At 36.4% G+C, this 23,192-nt stretch overlaps 1 pseudogene; it reads right to left on the bottom strand.

The window, feature by feature from the left end:
* Positions 1 to 10,149: 10,149 nt before the first annotated feature.
* LOC101432893 (NKG2-D type II integral membrane protein-like) lies at positions 10,150 to 21,252 on the bottom strand (annotated as a pseudogene).
* Positions 21,253 to 23,192: the final 1,940 nt, after the last annotated feature.

Here is a 23,192-nt window from a genome sequence, read left to right as displayed (position 1 = left end):
TTTACATTGGTGAAATCCTAAAATCTTTCCCTCTAAGATCAGGAACAAGACAAGGATGCCCACTATCAACCCTTCTATTTAACATTCTGTTAGAAGTACTTGCTTTAGCACTGAGGCAAGACCCAGATATAAAAGGAATCCAAATAAATTTGGAAGAAGTCAAAATTTCATTATTTGCAGATGACATGATCCTATACATAAAAAGCCCTGAGAAGTCCACAACAAAGCTTCTAGAACTTATAAATGAGTTCAGTAAAGTCGCAGGGTATAAGATCAATGCACAAAAATCAGTAGCTTTTCTGTGTACCAATGATGAGTGATCTGAGGAGGAAATCAAGAAACAAATACCATTTACAATAGTAAATAAAAAAATCAAATACCTAGGAATAAATTTAACCACAGCTGTAAAAAACTTATACACAGAAAACTACAGAAAACTTTTCAAGGAAATCAAATAAGACCTAAACAAATGGAAGAATATTCCATGTTCATGGATAGTAAGACTAAATATTATTAAGATGTCTATCCTACCAAAACTGATCTACAGATTCCATACAATCCCAGTAAAAATAAACAGAGCATTTTTTCATGAACTAGAGAAACTAACTATGAAATTTATTTGGAAAGGAAAGAGACCCTGAATAACCAAAGACATATTGAAAAAGAAAAGTGAAACTGGAGGTATCACACTACCAGACTTCAAAACATACTACAAAGCTACAGTAGTGAAAATGGCATGGTATTGGCACAAGGATAGACACACTGACCAATGGAACCAAATCGAGATTTCTGATATACAGATCCTCATATATACAGTCATCTGATATTCGACAAGGCCACCAAGCCCACTCAACTGGGAGAAATGGCCTCTTCAACCAATGGTGTCTAGAGAATTGGATATCCATATGCAGAAGAATGAAAAAGGATTACCATCTCACACCTTACACAAAAATCCACTCAAGATGGATCAAAGACCTAAATATAAGAGCCAAGAATATAAAGACCTTGGAAAACAATGTAGGGAAGCATCTACAGGACCTTGTAAAGGAAATGACTTCATTAACTTCACACCCAAAGCATGAGCAGCAAACAAACAAATAGATAAATGGGACTTCCTCAAAATTAAAGCCATCTGCACCTCAAAGTAATTTGTCATGAAAGTGAAAAGAGTGCCTACACAATGGGAGAAAATATGTGATAACCATATATCTGATTGGAGACTTGTATCCTGCATATATAAAGAACTCCTATATCTTGAAAATAAAAAGACAAACAACCCATTTAAAAAATGGGAAAAAGATTTGAACAGATGCTTCTCCAAAGAAGAAATACAAATGTCTAAAAAGCACATGAAAAAATGCCCCAAATCTCTAGCTATTAGCGAAATGCAAATCAAAAGTACAATGAGATACCATCTTACTCCCATAAGACTGGCAGCTATCAAAAATCAGAAGACTACAAGTGCTGGAGAGGATGTGGAGGAATGGGAACACTCATTCTCTGCTGGTGGGAATGCAAAAGAACCCAGCCATTCTGGAGAACTGTTTGGCAGTTTCTCAAAAAGTTAGCTATAGATTTGCCATATGACCCAGCAATTCCACTGCTGGTATACTCCCAGAAGATCTGAAAATAAGGACACAAACTGATATATGTACACCAATGTTCATAGCAGCAGCATCACTATTGCCAAAGTTGGAATCAAACCAAATGCCCATCAACATATGAATGGATAAATAAAACGTGGTATATACATGCAGTGGAATATTACTCAGCTATAAGAAGGAATACAGTACAAACACATGTGATAACATGGATGAATCTTGAGGACCTTATGTTGAGTGAAGCAAGCCAGGCATTGAAGTACAAATACTACATGACCTCTCTGATATGAAACAAACAAACAGAGCTGTCTCAGAGAGCTAAAGACTGGAAGATAGGCTTAAAGGAATCTGGAAGGGTGAGGAAGGTTGCAAGCTGACGCCTACATGGGTGAAGTCTATGACAAGCTGGAGGTAAGTATTTGTATAGGAAAGGGATAACATGGGAGCATCGGGATAACTTTGGGTGGGGCTTTGTGGGCTTGAGTGGGGCTAGGGCTGGGAGGATGGGTCAGATGATCCAAGGAATTGGGGGGAGAGCTGGGGTAACTGTAGAATGTTAGGTATATGTTTGAAACTACACTGTTGAGAAAACTCTTTAGTAAATATAATAGGGAAGGATCACATGTTTAAGGTGCTTAAGGGGGGGGAGGCATCTGGTACACGGGCAAGCTTCTAGGGAGTATGTGAGTGCACATTTTGTCATAGGGTGTTATCATTGGGTGGAGACCCATACAATGAGTGTGCAGGTGTACCCACATCTTGGGGAGACCTGATTTTCCCAAAGAGAGGGAATTGTGTCTCTCAAAAGGATCACTGGCTCCCAATTAGTTAGGGCAGTCTAGTATATCAAGCCCTCAGCATTGTTGCAGTATTGTATATCTGGTTCCTCAAGTAGTGAAGATTGAGTGTCATTGTGTGCCCTTGAGGGGAGGGGGAGAGAGGTATAACATGGATGGAAGCAGGGAACTGGGTGGCAATGGACGTGCTCCACAAAATCATGCAATGATGGACATGTCAACTTACATCTAAAGTGTGTAAAAGTCTATAAACTAAAATATAAACTATAATGAAAAACATAAGGAAACTAAAAATTTAGAAATTTGTATAGTCTAAAATATAAACAATAATGTTAACCAAAATGGAACCAAGTTTGATAGCTATGTTTCAAAATTTGTACATCAGCTGAAGCAAATATAACATGAACATGTAAAGAGATCATTGCTCGGGAAAGGAGAAAAGGGTTTGATATTGGATATCTAGGAGTCCCCTATATTGTGTATGTGAGTTACTGTGATCTAAAACTTTTTTGAAGACAAAATTAAAAATTAGAAAAAAAAAAAAAGAAAGGATGTAGGCACTAAGGAAGAAATGAAAGTTCCTTCCACTGTATATACAGGGCAAAACCTATTACAGTGATGAAAGGCAAAATGTTAGAAACAAAGCTTTATAATATCTTTCATTTTATTAATACACCAATTTATTTTTACTTTATGTTAGTATTTCTAAATTACTATGTATTCCATTTCTAAACTTTAAACCCATCACTGTATTTCAATTTCCTATTAATTGAATTTGGCAGTATGTTAGGATTCATTCTTGAAGAAATTTTGGACCACAGAGAGGTTCAACTATGTCAGGGGAGGAACTCTGGTGTGGGGTGTTATTGATGGGGGGCACAGGGGTGGGGGGAAGTTCTCCAGGGCACGTATATAGGGAACATAAATATGTTAAGATATATGTTGGGTATTTTTATAGTAGTTACAGTTACAAACGTCAACTGAGAGGGTGCTGAATTCTGACCTAGTGGAGCCCTGTCACATTCCCCAATGGAACAACTATAATCCCCCAAGTGCAGCAGCAAAGATCAACAAGGAAGGATGGTCCAAGAATTAGCCCTTGATACTGATGACTATGCTTAGGAGACTGTGTGCCTGAAATATGAACTAGGTCTAGAGCTGTAGGGTGCCTAAGAGCTCCTGAGAACCTCCATGTTGCTCAAATGTGGCCACTCTCTAAGTCAAACTCAGTATGTAAATGCTTTACCTTCCCCACAACGTGGGACATGACTCCTGAGGATGAGCCTCCCTAGCGCTGAGAGGTTACTACCATTCACTAACTGGAGAAGCAACTAGAAAGAGACCTTGAATAAAAGGGTCAGTTCACACCAGCAGAATATCTCAGCCTACATGTTGGATCAAGTGTTAAAAACTGCTCTTTAACCTTGAATAAAAGCGGGAAATGGCAACAAAAAATGAGTTGATATGGCTAAGAGTCTTCCAAAGAGTCGGGAGTTCATCAGGGGGGTCACGCTTACACACACCTCAGCAGGACCCCAGAAAAAACCAAAGTAGATACAACCCTAGGCACTGGTTCTCCTGAAGGCTACAGAGATCCACAGGGTATATAGTCATGGCAGATGGATTTGGAGCTCTGTGCCATGTCAGAGGGCCCTACTTTGGAATTTGTGCTACTGAGTGTGACTGAGCTGGACTCAGATGTGACTTTTCTACACATGCCTCTTCTGTCACTTTTACTGAACCTGTGGTTGGCACTAGGGATTGTCCATACTCAGGAGACTTGAATTTCTGGACTGCCCATGTGCCAGCTGGGTGGGCCCTGAACCTCAGCAGAGTGGTGATTCCTACTCTGGTTCATTGGTCTTGCCTAGGCAGCTAACAGGGAGGTGAAGATGATCAACCACCACACCAGGGAATCAAGAGTGCCTACAACTGTAAGCAGATGAATTGCTTCCATCATCCCTGTGGAATCTAAGCCCCCTCTTGATCTAGAGGTGGACGGGATATCAGCATCTCACTGTCCACAGAATGGAGGAATAAAATACGAACAAGAGTGGACTTACTGATATTCTACTATAAAACTATTATGACGAGTAATAGAAGAAAATTTAGCATTAAGATGGAGAAAGTGGCTACAGTAGTTGCTGAGGGCAGGGAGAGGGTAGAAGAGATGTGATGTGAGGGCAATTATGGGATTTTGAATTGTCCTTAATGATATTGCAGGGTCAGATGCTGGACTGTATATATCCTGCAATAACCCATTGAATGTACTGGGGGAAAGTGAGAACTACAGGGTAAACTATTATTTGTGTAGTGCAGCAGTGCCCCAAAATGTGTTCACTGAGTGCAAAGAGTGTGCTGCAATGATGAGGGAGTTTGTTGGTGTGGGAGGAGTGGGGTGTGGGGGGGTGGGGGGTATACAGGAACGTCTTATATTTTTTAGTGTAACATTTTTTTTGTGATGTATATATCTTCAAAAAATACAATTTACAAAAATGATGTGGTGGGGGGATGGTGAGTGGGTTATATGTGAACCTCATGTTTCTTTTTTTTTTTAATGTAAAATTCCTTGTGCTCTACTAACTTTAATTTAAAAAAGTAAAAAAAAAAAAAAAAAAAGAAGAAGAAGGGATATCGTGATATGCCCCAAACTCCTGGACAACTAGAAATTTCACCAAGGTGGAATACCCCTGTTAAAAAAAAACAAAACATATTCTTAAATTTAATCCATTCCTTTGGGTATAAACCCTTGGCAAGCAGGACCTTCTGATGAGGCTACTTAAGTCAATTTTAACATATTAATCTCAATCGAGATGAATTTTAACATATTACTTGATTCCTTTATAAACAGAATGATGAGAGAGAGAGACATAGAAACAAGAAGCTGATATCAATGAAACTCAGAAAAGAAGGGAGAGAAGAGCAAACACCTCATTGTGCCTTTCCATGAAGCGAGGAGTAGAGGATCACCAGCAGCCGATCTTCAGGAAGAAAGCATGGCCTTGATGATGCCTTGATTTGGACATTTCCCCAGTCTGTAGCCATATGCAAATAAATTTCCATTGTTTAAATGGAACAATTTCATGGTATTTTGCTTGGAACAGCCAATGAAACTAAAACAAGGACCAAATGAAGAAACAATGTGAGTAAAGGGCATTCTCTTGCAGCTGGGATTGAGGTGGCAAGTGGAGGGAATAGTCACACATTTATAAATGTGGTCTCTTCCATGTCTGGGCAAATGTTTTGCACAAACTTGATGTGTGGGGTGAACAACATGGGACTGAGTCAGATGAATACAGGCTAGTAATGGGTTCATTGTCTTCTCATTGATTCCACACTGAAAAATGGACTCAGATATATTATTGGAGACCATGAAGAATACAAATTCAAAATACAGGTGCACGAAGTTCAAGAAATAGAATACATGTAGTGCCAACTTATGGAACAAAGGCTTTGAAGGTCTAAATTATAAAGCCATCAATACTATCACTAGTGACAATCTTTAACCTGCTGTGGAGCTCCTGACAAGTCCATGCAGTGAGTTCTTCATCTCTCATATCACGTTTTCATTTAACATTTCCGTTTTACTCTTATAATTATCAGTTTTCTACTGAAACGCCCTATATGTTCAAGCTGATTTTCACCTTTCCCCCCAGATGAATTAGCCTATAAATCGTAGTGATTTTGTTACCCTTCTAGCAATTATAACATCTGGCCCATCTCTTGGTCTGATCTTCACTGGTCTATCTTTGGAAAATGTGTCTCACTCAGTGCCCAGTCTATCACACAGGCAGGTAGATTTCCTGACCCCCTCCCCAAGGCATGTAAACTCTGTCTTCTGTTGGTAGAATGTTGTGTGTGAGTTTCCGATCTCTGCCAGCCTGAAATCCTCTGCTTTGTCTAACTTGCGGTTCCTGAGCATGAGCTGGTTTCTTCCCCTTTTCCAGAAACAGATGGCTTTTGCCTATTGTCAGGGCAGGGTGGGAGCAGACTGGCTTTCTAGTTTTCCCTAGGAGGCAGCAGCTGACTTTCTCCTGGAATAGGAGGAGTAGCTTATCTTTGTGATTCCCAGAATCAGGACATCTAGGGCATCAGGCTGGTTTTCCTTCTGTCCCCCTAGGGCAGTCAATCACCACCTTTTAAACAGGCAGGGCCTAGAGCGTGGAAGTTTCTCCCGCCCACCAGACCTTGAAACCTTGGCAGGGCTTGTAGACCTGTGCCACTGAAAGGGGGTCTCTCAATCTCCTACTCTCCCTGCATCTTTCCCATGAGCGCTCATTGATAAAGGTTTGCAAGTGGGTATGAAGGCCCTATTGGTCCATGGCTCCAACGGATTTTAAAATCTCAGCATAGCCTGCCTTTGGCCTTGAAGAAATTTTCCTGTGGTTTGCAAAAAGAAAACCTGCGTATGTGTGCCTTCTCTTCACAGAAGGATTTATCACCTCTTTGGAAGTTATTTCTACAAAGAAGCAGTTGTCTCTTCTATATACAGAACATTACACCTGGTCAAGAAATTGACTGATTAACCAATGTATGATCTTAATCAGATTCCACTATGTGAGCAATATAAAGGTAGATTTCTATTTTAACATAGAGATTGATGCTTTGTAACTAAAATTCCAACAGACAAAAGAAGCACCATGCAAATGATCCAGAAAATTCCTGCAATGAATTTCCGCAAAAGGTGGAGTAGGGAGATCTATAGAAAGAGATGAATAAATATTGTTATATCCATTTCTAAGTGTTTATTCAGAATTCTGCTTCTCTGAAGACGTAGAAAGCTGCAAGAGAACATGGTTTGCACCCTAAAAATGGGGAAAAGTGAGATAATCTATCAATCATCAGCTGAATTCAAAAAGCAACCAGGTGTACTGACTTCCAAAGAGAAGAGAAAGCATGCATACGCAGGTTCTCCTTTCACAAAGGAAGAAAAGGAAGCAAACATTAAAGCATGTAAGGGAAAAAAAACCCTGAAATTTTAACAAATTCTTCGAGGTTAATTTATAAAGGAAAGGCTGTGAGGGTGAAATGTAGGAAAGAGATTAAGATTTCAGTTTTGAGTATGTTGTGTGTGATGAATGTTTTCAATATCCAAGTTGTGATGACAAACACACAGGCAATGGATTTAGGACTCAAGTTCAGAAGAGAGGTCCGAGCAGGGAAAAACCTTGTCATTATATAGATGATATCAAAACAAGGAGAGTGTGTCAGCTCTCCAAAGACAAGCAATGTTTAGAAGTGTTTCACAAAACCGAAAGATGGTTTGATAATTTTATTTTGTGATTGATTTGTATCTTAATTTAATTATTGTCCTGCATTTTAGCCTTTCTGTAAATTCAACAGATTGCTATTATTGTTTTATGTAATTACTACTTTAGATTTACTCACATAATTAACATTTGATTTATTTGACCTTTTATGTCACAGAACTTCATTGTGATATCTTTCTTTCAGTCACAAACTTTTCTTTACAATTTTCTTTAGCAGGGTTTCTAACACAAAATATCATATTTTCATTTACAGAGTTCTTGTTATAGTTTATATTCTTTTGTTCTTGTTGATATGTTCATTGTTCTCCTTCTGTTAGGTTAAACACATATTGGTTTGAAATTTGTGCCTTAAATTACAATATCTGTTTCTTTTTAAGTCTCTTGTCTCTGCTGGTTTTTTTTTTTCCCACATTCTACTCAATTTATTCATTTTTTAAAAAGATATTACATTAAAAAAAAATGAGGTCCCCATTTGCCCCCACCACCCCCACCCCATCACTCCCCCCACAGTAACACTTTCCCCCATCATCATGTCACATCCATTGCGTCTGGTGAGTACATCTCCGGGCATCTCTGCTGGTTTTAAATCATGGTGTTCGTTTTTGTGTTTTCTGTTTTTTTAATTTGAGTTCATAGTCTTAGGAAGTATTTGTCAAAGTAATTTGGGAACAGAGTAAAAGTTGCTTTCCTTTATTAGGCATTCGTATTTTTAATAGGTTACTATAGACTCTTAACCTAGAACCATTTTAAATATATTTTGCATGCAATTCTTTTGGTTTAACTTTGGCTAGACTTTGGGCTGCAACCTTTACCGAGGGGCTCATTTGTGGTTACAAATGCTTGATGGGTGTTTTTCTTTTCCAGTTTAGCTCTTCAAAGGTTTAAGCTGGTAAGTATTGTTCGTACTACTTCCTGTACTGTGGACTGCATGTGTTATTTCTGATATGAATTTTCAGCCTTTGGACATCCAGTTTTAGAAAGATAAGTTACCAGCGCTGCAGGTTAGTTGGTCCCTAGGCTTTCCTTTGTTTTCCTAGTGCCTCTAGATGACAACCATCAAAACAGAACTCAGGTTCCTTAGGTTTCATATAAACCCTCAGAATGAAAGCTAGTTTCAGTGGTTGCTTTTCTTTTGGGATTATCATTTTCATTTAACTCTGAGTTTTTACCAATTTCATACCCGCTTTTCAATTTAGCTATGTTTTGATAAATTGTAATATATTTTAAAACTTTTTTGTTATTTTCAGTGGAAAGAATTTTAGGCTGTCTTCCCCACCATAGTTCCAGAAACAGAAGCAAATATGGCAAAAGTTTTCTGCGTGCTTGTTAATATTTTTCTGTGTGCTTTTTTGGCATTCTTTCTATAATTTAAATATTTTACAAAAAATCCTAAAGCACATTTGACTAAATGTTAAGTTTTGTTAATTCTGGATAATAAACATTACTATTTTTCAAAATAATTTTAAAAGTAGTTTGGGCTAATACATTCCTTTATCCTTGACTGACTACATTAAAAAATAAATACTTTTCTCCATGGAATTTTTCAAGTCTCCCCTAATCAGCTGTTCATTCTGTACCTTCACCCTCTATTTATTATATAAAACCCACTGATTTTCAACTGCATTTAGAATAAAATCCAAAATTACTGCTAGAGCATACAAAGCTCATTATAATTTAGCTCTACCTCCCTCTCCATCACTTGTTTTGTGCCTCACCCAATCCATCATTCTGCTCCACTCAAACCAGCTTTCTTTGGAGTCACAGTCTTTTCTCTTCTGCACATTTGCAAGTACCGTCCCATTTGCCAGAAATTCTATTTGCCTGACAATTTGTCTAGATAATTTCTACCAATTCAACAGATTTCAACGCAAATGTAAATTCTTCTGTAAGCATTATATAACCACTCCAAACTCTGTTTTTTAGTTTCTATTCTTTGTGTAAAAAAATGCCATATTATTTTTGCATAGAGAATTCAATTTCTGGAAAATATGGCTTTGGCTTCTTTAAATTGCTGTTGGAATGTTGAAACTTTGAGGGTATATTTGTAGATTTTTCAAATTTTATTTGAAAATTTTGAACATGGAAAATGCAATACAATGAACCCTCATTGTAAGTTTATGAATTTTCAAATTTTGGAGGTGTAAAACTTCTGAAAGCAAAAGTTTCATATCTGTATATATTTAATATTATCACAGCCTCAAATTTGTATCAACCCTCGGTATCTTCTAAAATTTAGAAAATTTAAAAAATGAATATGCACATTACTTAAAATTAAAAACAAATGAAACAAAACAATCCTACTTTGATAGAAGAAAAGTTTATTAATTGTTTACTGTCTTTGCCTACAAAATTTCTTTTTAGAAGATGACACGTATGGGCAGATAATTTATAAAAATTATCTTATATTTTTCTTCATGGACAACATTCAGAGAATCGCTTTGTGTCTTCTGTATCTTTTATAATTTCTAAACCATAAGCATCTTACAAATTCCTCTGCATGCAGATGTATGTGTTTAGAGTAAAACAGTTTTTGGTATAGCCTTTAAAGTTTGAGCCATAGACAGCACAGGTGTCATTTTGCATTTCAATCATCGTTAGCCTAGATAAGAGAGTATGACAAATTATATTCATGACTTTATTCAGGCAATAATGTCAAAATGAAATAATATATATTTAACCTGCAATATAGTACTTAAATGATAAAAATAAAAGGTATTTTAGAATCATGCCTGGATCTTCTTAATTCATATGTAAGCAAAATATTGCTAAGTCAGGGAGTAAAGGTATTAAATTGCATAATATTTTATATTATATTAATTTTGTAGCAATAGGTAAGTTCAGAAAGACTAGACTCTCTTCATCTATATACGTGACTGAAATGAAAGTTTTAAAATGCTTATGTAGAACAAATAGATTCGAAATGAATTCAGGATACAACTTAGAATACAACAAATGGCATGCTTTGTGCAAAAATGAACAATCTTCTTCATATATATGCAATTTTACTTTATAAGGAAAATAAAAAATGTGTAAATCCTCCAATATATGTATTTGAGGCATGTGTGTGAGTGTGCATGTATAGGTATTCCACATAGGGATAGCTATTTCTATATCTGTATTTCACTCTGGGATCTTGAGTAAATTGGAGTTATGATTAAGACAATGAATAATGATTTGTTTTCTGCCAGAACAGATAGAAAGCACCATATTCTGATGGTATGTGTATTTAAAAAGGTTCTATAGAACCATCTGAACTCTATAGGGAGAAAAATATGAGATTTTTAGTACCTTATTTAGTGGGTCACAATCTAAGCACATTAGACTCTCATCTTTTTTAATCTCACTTTCTTCATGTGGTTCTTCACTTTCTGCATCCCTTCTTCACAGCACACAAATCACACTCCTGCCAGAGTACTGATAACCTTGGATTATGCCTATTTGTTTATCTCTATATCTCTGACTGGGGTGTGAAACTCTTGTAGGAGTTATATTTTAATTATCTCTTAATCATGATCGATTAGGCACCTCTGTCTAGTTGCTGGAACTTGAGTAACACTCAATAGATATTACATACATTAACAGAAATTTAGTGTGCTATTTGCTTTGCTCTCAAAAGAAACTTTTGCAGTTACATAGGGGAAAATATTGAGAGACGATGATTCAAAATTATATTAATGTTTAAAAGAATAAAATTTTTGTTTGTGTCAACAATGAAACCTCAATCCAGGCAGAAATGAGGACGTCCCAGAACAATTCTAGGAGATACTGTGGCCTCCAAATTCCAAATATATGATTAGTGAGAAGGTATGCATTTCCTGTTCTAATGAACACAAGGGAGAAATGTTTTGATTGCTGCAAGTTAAACATTAAAGTGGGAAAGCCAATAAAGTCAGTGAAAAAGTAAGAGTCGTTTTTAAACGCTTTGTGGTGGTTTGGAGTGAGGTACCCAGAAAAACGTTATTAACCTTAATCCATTCCTGTGGCTGAGAATCCTTGTAAATAGGTCCTTTTCATGAAGTCTCCTCAGATAAGGTGCACCCCAGGAGGGAATTTATTCTATTACTCAGGACCTTAGAGAGAAGGTCACAGAGAAAGAAAAAAGCCACAGAGGGAGCAGCCAGGAGCAGAAGTTAATTGAATCCAGAAGAAAAGGGAGAGGCCACCATATACATTGCCATGTGACAGAGGAGCACAGGACCAAGGATCCCCAGCAAACAATCCCAAAATGCCAGTGTTTGGGAAGAAAACATGGACTTGATGATGCCTTGATTTTGAATTCTTCTAGCCTCCAAGTCTTGCACCAATAAATTCCATTGTTTAAGCCAGCCCATTGCATGGTATTTGCTTTAGCAACCAGGAAACGAAAACACCATTGAGTAGTTCTGGCTCTACAGTCAGAAAGACCTATATCTGAATCCCTATTGCAATTACTAATCTTATGGCCATATGTGAATTATTATACTCTCTACAACTCAGTCCCTTCACCATAAATTTAGTCTGTAATACTGACCATCTATTGTCTTTAAGCATACAAAAGAGCTTAAAAGAGCCTAACAGGTAGTACCTAACTAATCTAATATTAATAATGATGTTGTATTTTATCATTTATTAAAGAATTAGAAACTCAAACAATTAAAGCATACTTGATGTAAATAAAAACAGTCACAATGTCGCTTGTGATATTAAGAGACTGAAGGAAAAGGGAAAAAGGCTGTGACAAACCACAGGTTTTATTCTTGACTCTTGTGCTAGAATGAGGAAATTACTGAATAGTGTGGTAATAGGTCAGCTTTTTCAAATGACAGAAATGCCCATTTTGGAGAGCTACTTTTGCATTCAAATCCAAAATAAGTTTTCCTTTATAAACTCTATTGTTACCAGATTATTGCTATTTAGTCCTGATGTGCAGAGTTGGGTTGTATAGGTAAGTGGTTAAAAGAGAATGCTGTAGAAATTGAATACATGGAATACCTAAGGTTCCAAAGAGACAGAGGTGGCTAGGTTTCTTAGAACAGAATATTAGAGATGAGAGTTGAACAGAGAAAAACATCTGAAGACATACAGAAAGTCCCAGGTGAGAATTCAGCAAAGTGCTCATCAGTGCGTGTGAGGAAACTAGGCAAGGCTGGAGAAAGAAAAATCCAAAAGGTTTAGAGGGTACAGCACCTGGCGTTTACACAGGCTATGGAATCATGGTTGTTCTCTCCAGCTGTAGTGTAAAACTTCATAATCACTAGACTGGGTAGATTACTTAGAAGGGTTCTTGCCTCAGTAGTGAGGAATAATTAACCCTGGACTGAACATTCTGCTTAATAATATTTAAAAGTGAAACCCTAACAGATCAAACTGTTTTCAAGTCACTTAGGAGCATCCCAGAAAAAAAGCACAGAGATATTTTTTAGGAATAAGTAATATGTAGTGTCAGTGGGCCTTCCCTTGTACTATATGATAACCTATCCCCCCAATGTATGAGAGTCAGACTCATTTATAATTTTCCTATAATTAGTACTATACTTCTTAAAGGTGTGTCCCAGAGACTTAAATCTTCTGGCTGTTCATATTCCAATTGAGCCCTGAATCTCAACAGAATTGCAGCCAACACTATTCTCCAATTCATCGCACTCACACAGGACAGCTAACAAAAGGATGATGATAGACAACATCCATCCCCAAAATAGCAGAGAGTATCTATAACTGCAAGCAAGATGGTTCCATCCATCTGCCCCATGGGATGTAAGTCCCCTCTCAATCAGAAGCAGAGTGAGCACCACCATCCCCAAATCCTCAAGATTGAGGAATGAATAAACATAAGGGGGGAATGCAACTATGGACAAAAGTAACTTATTATTATTCTAGTGATGGAAGAACTTCTAAGGTTGATATAAAGACAGGGGTCACCAGAGGTTCTGAGTGGGGGGAGAGAGAATATGTATGATATGGGACAGTTTTGGGGCATTAGAATTGTTCTGCATGACATTGCAAAGACAGATACCAACCATTATATATTTTGTGAAAACCTATAAAATTGTGTGGTGCAAAGTGTACACCATAATGTAAACTATAGACCACTGTGAGTAGCAGCGCTTCAATATGTGCTCATCAATTATAAGAAATGTATCAAACTAAAGACGTCCTTAATGGGGGAAAGTGTGGAAGAGGATGGGTGTGGGGTATATAGGAATCCCCTATGTTTTTGATGTAACATTTATGTAATCTAAAGCTTATTTTAAAATAAAGTAAAAAATAAAAATAAATTTAAAAAATGTAGTACCAAAGAAGGTAAAATTCATGATGTATGGAATTCAATAAAAACTATCAGGAAAGCAAAAAATCAAAAGAGCATGACCATAATGAGGAGGTAAACCAATCAATCAAAACTGACACAGAACTAGCACAGGTGTTAGAATTATCAGAAAGGGCATTAAACATGTTACAATTAATGCATTCTACATATTCAAAAATTAAAGAAACACAAGTTAATTATTTTAAAAGTCTAGCCAAATGAACTTATAGTAATGAAAACTACATCTGTGATAAAAATATACACTTGATAGAATGATGGAAGTTTAGATATTGCAGAAAGAAATGTTAGTGAACTTGAATTCTTGATGATAGAAATTATCCAAAAATGAAACATAACTAGAAAAGAAAAATGAACAGAGAATTAGTGAGCTCTGCTTCAATTTCAATGAGCTTAATATACCTATAATTAATATACCTATAATTGGAATCTCTGGAGGAAAAAAGAGGGAAGGGGAAATAAAATATTTGAAGAAATAATGGCAGTAAATTTTATAATTTTCTTCAAACTATAAATTCATAGGTCCAAGAACCTCAATCAAAAGGCTAGTACAAGAAAGATGAAGAAAACTGAACCAAGACAAATTATAACTGATTTTTTCAAATCCAGTGAAAAAGAAAAATTATGAAAGCTGTCACAGGAGAAATAGACAAGTTACATCAGCAGAACACAGATAAGGGTAACATCAGACTTCTCAGAGAAGCAAGAAAATGAGGAAAAAGTGTTCAAGGTATTGAAAGAAAAAAGGAAAACCCAACCTGTCAACCTAGAAGTCTATGCTATCAAAATTTAAGTTGAAATATATATTAAAAATTAAGTTGAAATAAAGACTTCTCCAGCATACAAAGCTGAAATAATGAATCATTAGCAGAACCAGATGACAAGAAATCCTTAAGGCAGAAGCGATACCATACGAGATGGAAATATGGATCTATAAATGGTATGAAGTATACCAGAAATGCTAACATCGTTAGTAAATACATAAATTTAAAAAATATAACTAATGCATTTCTCATGATCCTGTGAGTCAGGAATTTTGTCTGGTTCATTGGAGGTGCCCATTCTTTGCTTCACAGTGTTGGCTGGGATGGTTTAACAGGTGCCTTCCCTGGGGCTTCATCACAGCTCTGGGGTCTTAATGGGGCTCTCAATTGGAACCCATCTCTTCTTCATACATTGTCTCTCCATCTGGTCCCTAATTCTCTAGAGCCTTTCTCAATTATAGCTTTATTATAGTAAAAGCATACACATAAGAAGAAGTCAAAGGAAGAGACGCATAGGGCAAGGTCTGGGAGGATCTTAAACACAAGCTTCTGTGCCTTCTCACTGTAGTCAGAACACACCACCCTCCTTGCACGGCAGTCATCAGTCATGGAAGCTCCCAGAAGATTTTTTCTGATTATTTAAATCTCTTAAATGATAATGACTGTTTAAAAATCTGGCATAATGGGAGCATAAAATGGTACAGTGACTTTAAGTAACAGTGTGGCAGTTTCTTAGGAGTTTAACTTAAACTTAGCATATAATGTAGCCATTCTACTCCTAGGTATTAAACAAGAAAAATGGAAGCATATGTTCAAACAAAGACCTAATCGCAAATGTTCAAAGCAAGCAGCTTGATTTGTAACAGTCAGCAAATGCCAACCATGCAATTATCCATAAAAGATGAAAATGTAAACAAATTTTGCTATATCTGTAAATGGAATGCTTCCCAGAAATAAAAGAAATGAACTCTTTATACATTTTATAAGATGACTGAATCTCCAAATAATTATAACAAGTGGAAGAAGCCAGATATAAAAATAAGGATGTACTGTCTGTCCTCATTCATGTTAAATTCTATAAATTGCAAACTAATTTATAATGACAGAAAACAAATCAGTTGCCTGAAGACAGGGAGAGGTAGGCAGGGAGGGACAACCAAGAAGAATCTCAGAAAAGGCAAGAGGAAAGTTTGTAGGTGATAGGTATATTAATTATCATGATGACATTGATGGTTTTGTGGGTGTATACTTACGTCAAATTTAGCAAATTGCACATTTTAAATATGTACAATTTATTATATGTCTATTATATCTCAATAAAGCTGTTAAAACTTAAAATAAAATAACTCATAAAATACTTAACCCGTCTGCCTAGGTTTCCTGATCAAGAAAGTGGATATAATATCTTGCATAGTACTTAGCAAATAAGCACTCAAAGTTATACAATATTGTTGTTTATTTTGCTCCATTCCCTCTTTCCTATACTTAGGCCCAAAGAGTTTTTTGCTCAGTCAGTTAGAATATAGGAACGTCTTGGTGTCGGGCAAGGAAAATGTGATAGCTGAATGATCCTATGGGATAGCTTAGGAACAAATCCACAAATGTAGACCTTATTGCGCCAGAGACTTACTGGTCGGGCAAGAGAATGGAGTCATCTTCCCACAGCCAGCACCCATTTGTTGGAAATTGCACTAGTCCCATCCAACGATATGACTTAATTAATTTGAAGAAATCCTGTTGGAAACCACAAATAAATTACCAATAATGTTAATGCTCAGAATTTTGACAAGCACAAGGACATAATCATTTCATCATTTCTTCCAACACTTAGGGAAAATGCATTCATTCTCCTAATTACTATAATTCCCATTTAGCACATACACAATACCTATAATTTCTGTACTTTCTTATTTTAAATGTATAAAGATATTGATTTGGTATTATAATATCTAAGCCCTATTCCTGGCTGTAATGCATACTACCTATTTGATATTATATAAATCACACACAAAAAATTAAATATAAAGAGACTGCATGTTACAGGAGTCCAATGATATTTTACAAGATCACATGAGGTATGTACATAATATTTTCAAATACATATTTCATATATACTCCCTCCTTCCAAACTGATATCCATAGGAATGCCATTATTTAAGTAAAATAACTGTTATGTTTTCTAGCACTCAACCTTTAAAATCTTTATTATAATGATTAATTTGCATCCATTGCTTAAAACTCTAATGTCAATTCATATGCTCATATTCTGTAGGATTGATGATTATTGATGGTAAAACTGTGAATAAATCAGATTTTGCCTTTGGATTAATTTAATAAATTAATTAAAGTAATGTTAAAAATTTCATTGCATTGTATACTAAATACATATTCTGTTCAATCTCATATTGATAGAACTGTTTTACTCAATCTGACTTTATCTAATTAGCTATAACTTCAATATCTTGCCTGAGATTACTTACTGAGTTTGTAACTGTGGGAGAAAGTACATTTGTGTATATGTGTATAGGATTATATTCCAGTGAGTTGCCTCATATGTTAGGAGTTAAATATAGGAAGAGGAGTTAAAACTAATATCAACCTGCTCCACTCTGTTTTATATCTTCAGGAGACTAGAATTTTGTGACATACAAGAATCTCAACTCTGGTACCAGTTTTTGCTCTCATTAGAAAATTGGTAGCAGTTATTTCTAAAACATATCCACTTTTTAGGGCATGGACCAAAGTAGCATTCTAGAAAGGAAGAATATAATATTAATTCTTCACATATCCAAATAATATAACATTTTCTGTTTAGTCAAGTTAAAAGATTTTCCATTCCAACTGTAAAATTCCAAATAATTAAACCATTACTGCCCTGCCCTATGACACATCTCTACAAATTTATAGACATATCAAAACTAAGTATCCTCTAACTTTTAAGAGAATTCCCTTATTTTATCTAAATATATATATTTATGAATATCTTATAGACATAAATGACAGGAAATTATGGACTAGAATTAATCATTTCATTACTTCCTCATCAACTCCATTGGATATCTATCTACATCCAAATATATATCTGTACTGCAAAATAAGAAAACATTTACTTACCTGTAAAAGAAATAGGAGATCCTTTGTTGAATAATGCTATTAAAATACACATATTATTAAAAACTTTCATAATGTTACCAACTTTATGTTATTTGTTAAAAAATAGCATGCCTAATGTGCTGGAGGTGCAGTTAATGTTGGGGTTTAAGATATATTTAGGGGATTTGAATCTCTGGACTGACAATGTGATAGCCAAGTCCTGAGCCTCAACAGACTCCAGCACCTACAATCTGATCTATTGGACTTACCACACTCAGCTAAGATGGAGTTGAAGAAGGACAACCACCACACCATGGAGCCTAGAGTGATTACAACTGAAAATGGGAGGATTGCATCCAGCATCCATGTGGAATCTGAGCCTCCTCTTGACATAGAGGTGCAATGGACACAACCAATCCAATGTCCACATAGAAGAGGTGGCATTGGATTGGGAAAAGTGGACATGGTGGACGATGGGTATGGGGAAAGGCAGGAAGAGATGAGAGGTGGAGGCGTCTTTGGGACATGGAGCTGCCCTGGATGGTGCTTCAGAGGTAATCACCGGACATTGTAAATCCTCACAGGGCCCACTGGATGGAATGGAGGAGAGTATGGGCCATGATGTGAACCATTGTCTATGAGGTGCAGAGGTGCCCAAAGATGTACTTACCAAATCCAATGGATGTGTCATGATGATGGGAACGAGTGTTGTTGGGGGGGGGGAGAGGGGGGTGGGGGGGGTGGGGTTGAATGGGACCTCACATATATATTTTTAATGTAATTTTATTACAAAGTCAATAAAAAAAAAATAGCATGCAAGTTGAGACCAATGGCAAAAATATTAGGACATTTGTTCAATAATGCTAGGCTATATTTCTGTGCATCTGAATGTTAATCAAAGTAATGCATTACAACTGCTAGATCAAAAATGCTGCAATCCATAAATTTATCACTTACAATTTATGAATATGGTATTGTATATGGTTACCATAACAATGAAAAGGATCCCTATAGCTGCAGCAATAAAATGGCCAGGAAAAGATGGAGATATTGTCAAAGAGAATAAAGAGAAATAATATAAAGGTACAAAGCTCAGGCACCTTTTTTCTTTTTCATTAGAGACTTTGCAAATTCACAAAACAATCATGCATGCCATACAGGGTTCACATACATCATCCCACCACCAACACCTTGCATTGTTGTGGAACATTTGTTTCAAATGTTGAAAGAATATCATCAAAATATTACTCCTAACTATAGTTCCTTGTTTATCTTTGGTGTAATTTTCCCATAAGCCACCCCATTATTAATGCTATGTATTAGTATTGCATATTTGTTATACTTTATGAGAGCACAGTCTCATATTGGTACCATTAACCACATCCAGCATCCACCATGGGAGTCAGTGTGTTACACGGTTCCCTGCCTTGTAGAAACCATCCTAACTGTATACTCAGTGGCTCTCAGTTTCACCACAGAATTGTACTGTCATCATCTCGTCAGTTTTAGAACATTTTCATAGCTCCAAGAGGAAACCTCCCATACCCTCTTATACTCACCTGCTATTGACCCTCTGTATTGATACCTTTTATTTAAGATAAAATGTAGGGTGTTTCTTTGGGGGGGGGTCAGTATTAGTACATTTTCTGCTTTAATTACTTTTCTCAAATAGGTAAATTTTTAAATAGGTAAATGTTTTCAGAGATAAGAGTACAAAAATGAAAATGTTCTAGCCTTCCTCACAAATCCTCCAGTGCCCTAAAATAAATCACAGTTATTTTTATTTTTCTGTTCAGATACAATAACAAATATTGCCAATCAGTTCCACTCAGCCACCATTTTAAAACACACATTTAAGAAACTAAACAAAATATTCTATGAATTTTTTTCATGTAAGAAAATGTACCAGTGGTCATTCCATATCATGACTTATAAAACTATCTCATTTTTAAAAAACAGCTGGCTATATTGTACTCCATTGACAGAGGGATTAAAATCTAATTATTGACAGACCTTTAATTTTTTTCTAATAGATAGTTAAATTGTTTTTTATTTTGTGCACATTTCTGACTACCTCTCTAGGAGAATGTCTCCAAAGGTAATCAATGAGTCAAAGGCATGTACATTTGAAATTTTTGTGATGATTGAAAATTTCAGTAAAGAGGTTCAGCCAATTTACACAGTACCAAGAGTAAATGTAAATGCCTGTTTGCTCACACTTTCCTCAGCACTGAATATTATTCACATTTTAAAATTTACTAATCTGATAATCTGTAAATGGCAATTGAGTCATCTCTCCTATAAAGTTTTCAAAACATAACTCAAGAGGATATTTTTCTTTCCTTCCTCTTCTGTTTTCTACTTCTATTTTCTCTTCTTTAGAGGTATTTGCTCCAGTGATCCCTGTGAGTTGCTATTCAAAGTTAGCAACCCCTGCTGTGGGCTGCTACTCTAAGTTAGCAACCTACGAGGACCGGGCGGGCTTCCACAGCTCGGCGGTGAGCCCCTAGGCCAACGCGTAGGCCTAGGTTCTCCAGGCGTGGGGGACGCGCGGTAAAAACCACGGAGACAGCCTGTGAGAATGAGCTAGTCTAATTTATTGCAGAAATACACTTGATTATATAAGGTCGGGTCAAGGGAGGGGTAGGAATTGGGGCGGGTAAACTACGGGGCGGTAGTGGATAGGCGGAACTGTGCAGGCAGCTATGAAGTAGGCGGTGATTAAGAAAGGGGGCAGATTATGAGTTGGCTAAGTGGACGGGACTGGCGGGAAGGATAGCAACGGCTGGAAAAGGGAGATAACAAAGGCTAGGAGGAGGGGTGAAGGGAGGCAGCAACAGATCCCTTATAAACTCTTGTCTCATTTGTCTTTGGTTTGGGGGCAGGAGATAGAACCCGGGACCTCATATGTGGGAAGCTGGTACTCAACCACTGAGCCAAGTTGGCTCCCCTGAGTTGGTTTTCTCATTTGTTTGTTTGTTGTTTGTTTTTGTTTTTAGGAGACACCAGGGACACAACCTTGGAGCTTCCAAGGGGAAAGCAGCCACTCAACATCTTGAGCCACATATACTCTCCTCATTTGTTTTTATTAGGATAAAGACATTTTTCTACATCATTTTTTTTTCATGACATGAAAAGGTTGTTGGTAGTCCAATAGTTTCTGCTAATTGTATCATATATTCCAATAAAATAGTGGAGTTATTTTCATGTCTGCTTTCCTGATGAAGCAAAATAAACTGAATGTCACTGATTTCATTGAATAGTTTCTAACTTTACCTCAGGATACTGAGAGAAGAAGACATAGGCAATAAAGGACTCACAGTTCTCTCTGTCTCTGCTTGTGATTAGTGGAGATTTCCTCTGTTGCCTTTGTGTAGAAGTGTTATGCTTTGCCAGTTCAAAATTACAATTATGAAATTCACTCATCTCTGGAGAAAAACAATTCAAGCCAATATGAATCATGGCCTTTCCATTACATGGGACACACATTTTTAAAATTCAACTGGCCATTTCCATACATATACCTCCCATGAATATATTTTTAAAATTATAACATGAATTACTTTTGTTTCATATTAGTCTTTTCTTGTGATTTTTATTCATTATTTTTAAATTTTATTTTTAAAGAAGCTTTAGAATACATAAATGTTATTATACATAAAAATACAGGGGATTCCTGTATGTCCCACACCCTCCCCCTTGCATACTTTCCCACATTAATAACATCTTTCATTAGTGCAGTACATTTGTTACAATTGCAGAACACACTGAAGCATCACTGCTAACCATGGACTACAGTTTACATTATAGTTACTCTCTGCCCTGTACAGTTTTATAGGTTATGACAAAATATCGTCACTGCAATGTCTTACAGGATTCAAATGACCCAAAATTGCCCCTATGTTACATCTAGTATTCCCTTTGCCTCCTCTCAGAGTCTCTGGTGGCCACTGGCTTTATATCAATGATAAAAGTTCTTCCATTGCTAGAATAATAAGTCTATAATAGAATATTAATGTCTTAGTCCATTGTTCATTCTCCAATCTTGGGGATTTGGGGATGGTGATGCCCACTCTGCTTCTAATTAAGAGGGAGCTTAGATCCCATGGAACAGATGGATGGAATCACCTTGTTTGCAGTTGAAGACACTCTCTGTTCCTTGGGATGGGCGTTGTCCATCATCATCTTCTTGTTAGTTGTCCTGGATAAGTCCAATGCACTGGAGAGTAGGTGTAGCAACTCTGCTGAGATTCAGGGCATGAATGGACCAAAGATTTAAGTTTCTGGGACATATATTTAACAAGTACAGGGTTACTTATAGGTTCAAATAAAAGGGAAAGAAGAGCCATGCATAGGAAAACTATAAATGAGTCTGTTATGATTTTTAAAGTTTAGTATATAATAAAATTATACATGATTGTTTACACCTTTTATTTGAACATATAATTATCACTAGACCTGTAAAATATATGTTCCAGGGTCTTAAATCTTTATCTGTTCATATGCCTATTGAGCCCTGAATCTCAGCAGAGTTGCAGCCAACACCTCCTCACCAGTTCATTGGACTCGCCCAGGTCAACTAACAAAATAAGGATGATGGACAATGCCCTTTGCCCCCAAAAAGCAAAGAGTATCTACAACTGCGAGTCAAACAGTTCCTTCCATTTGCCCCATAAGCTCTCAGACCCCTCTCAAATGGAAGCAAAGCAGGCATCACCCTCTCAAAATCTTCAAGATTGAGCAATGAACAAACATAAGTGGGGGAATACAACCATGAACCAAAGTAAACTTATTATTATTCTAGTAATGGAAGAACTTGCAACATTGAAGAGAGATAATGGTTACCAAAGGTTCTGAGGGGAGAGGGAATGAAGATTAGGGGGACATAGGGCATTTTAGGGCACTGAAATTGTCCTGCATAATATTGCAATGATGGATACATTTTTAAAATTATACCATGCAAAGTGTAAACCATAATGTAAACTATATAGACCATGGTAGTAGCAATGCTTCAATATTTGTTCAGTGATTGTAACAAATGTACCACACTAATGAAAGTGATTGTTAATAGCGGAAATTTTGAGAGGGGGTGGGATAGGGTATATGGGAATCTCCTATATCTTTGATGTAACATTTCTGTCATCTAAAACTTCTTTAAAAATAAAGCTTAAAAAATTTAATTCTTCTTACTCCAAATCCCAATATCATCTCAATATTCCAAGCAGCCTCAAATATAAGTGACTTTACTATAGGCCGTTAATGAAATGGGAGGGAGAAGGAAGAACAGCGGTCCTTGTTTTTGAAGACAATTTAAAAGCAAGAAAATGATTCAGAGTAAGTTACTTTTTAATGGCTTATTTCTTTGC

Source organism: Dasypus novemcinctus, chromosome 20 (genome assembly GCF_030445035.2).
Source record: "Dasypus novemcinctus isolate mDasNov1 chromosome 20, mDasNov1.1.hap2, whole genome shotgun sequence".
NCBI classification, from domain to species: Eukaryota; Metazoa; Chordata; class Mammalia; order Cingulata; family Dasypodidae; genus Dasypus; species Dasypus novemcinctus.
The sequence above is the reverse complement of the archived record's forward strand: the minus strand, read 5'-3'. Positions and strand labels throughout refer to the sequence as shown.